Source organism: Elephantulus edwardii, unplaced genomic scaffold (genome assembly GCF_000299155.1).
Source record: "Elephantulus edwardii isolate Elephantulus edwardi_28Jun2011 unplaced genomic scaffold, EleEdw1.0 scaffold00279, whole genome shotgun sequence".
NCBI classification, from domain to species: Eukaryota; Metazoa; Chordata; class Mammalia; order Macroscelidea; family Macroscelididae; genus Elephantulus; species Elephantulus edwardii.
Genome location: NW_006400029.1, coordinates 3308135 through 3309721, shown reverse-complemented (window position 1 = coordinate 3309721; position 1587 = coordinate 3308135).

Genomic DNA, 1587 nt, shown 5'->3' with positions numbered 1-1587 from the left:
TTGTGCCGTCAAGCTTCAGCACTGGAAAAATCCTTGGTAAAGGACCAAAGATGGATAAGTTCCAGGCTGAAACCTGAGTGTGAGGCTCTTTATTTGTTGTCACTATTTAATAACATCACATTTGTAGAGCATCTCCTACAGTGCTTGGTATACACTAAGTGCTCAGTTAGTGGTCATTTGTTTCCTCCCCCTTTCTCACATTCTTCCAAGCTCTGAGTTCGTTGGGTGCTCTTTTTTCATTACCACAATGCTACCTCTAAATTAGTAATTTTAGCTATTTACTTAACCTCTCTAGAATAATTTTATTATGTATATATATATTTTTAAAATGAGTCAAATTCTCTCTATAGTCCCTTCCAGTTGGAATAATTTAGTCTTCTGAAGACTGGTTCTTACTGCCTATCTAAACCATTAGAAAGTCCACATTGATTGTCTCACATACCTACCAGCAGGGGGCGCCTAACACTATTATGCCTGAAGGGAACAAACTGGGACTCGCTGCTCAGAACTTCACAGAACTTTGTAAGAGCCACCCAAGTCACCTCATTCTTCATTTGAAGGCAAGAGGGGGAGGAAGGTTTGTTCTCTACTTATTTTATAATGAGAAAAGCTGGGAAAAAACCTTCTTGTTTCCCTTATCTCCTAATGTTGTTGTTGTTGTTTATCATTGGGTTAGAACCCACCCATAGCTGACCCTCCAGCAGGTTTCAGAAGCAGTTGATGGCTCTGGGGAAGAATGCCCATCTTTCTCCCATGGAGCAGCTGGTGGATTCGAACTGCATGCCTTCGGTATTGCAGAGCAGCTTCTTGCCACTAGGCCACCAGCGCTCCTTAATCTCCTAATAGGATGAGCTATAAAATATTAGACTGACCTGACCTGGTGTTTCTTCTAATTCAATTGAATTGTGCCTTATCTCTCAACTGCTCATTGATTAATCTAAGACAGACTATATCTAGGAGTTTTGTTTCGTTGGGAAGGGAGTATAGGGAGTCAAGAGGAACATTCACAGCTCTCAAAATAGGATTGCAAGTTCCTCTCTAGACAGACACAAACACACAAACACACTTCCAGAAAGACCTGTGGGAAGAGGCCTAGATCTTTGGTTTGTGGAAGTTATAGAAAGAACTATTAATTCTGTGGCTTTCACCATGACCTCTCTGAATCACACTGGGAGTGAAAATACTAAACAAGAGGAGTTGCCTCTACTCTACAAAACAAACAAAAATCCAAACAAACTCATTGCTGTCAAGTTGGAACCTACTCATAGCTGATCCTCTAGCAGGTTTTTAGACGTTGTAAATCACACAAGAGGATCTTTCTCCATTGCAGCAGCCGGTGGACTTGAACTGCCTGCCTTTGGGTGGCCTATCCAGTAGGCTACCAGAGCTTCTGCTTATTATATGGGGGTTGAGAAATTAGGCTAGTGTCTAATTACAGCCCAGTGATTTCTCAGGAGGATCACATCCTGTACTTACTGTCATTCTCCTAAAGAATCTACCATGGGATCTTCCCCTTCCCCTATTTCTGCTCCTTAGCAGCTCCACCAGAGCCAAAGAAGAAGAAATAGATGATTTCTACCAACTTTT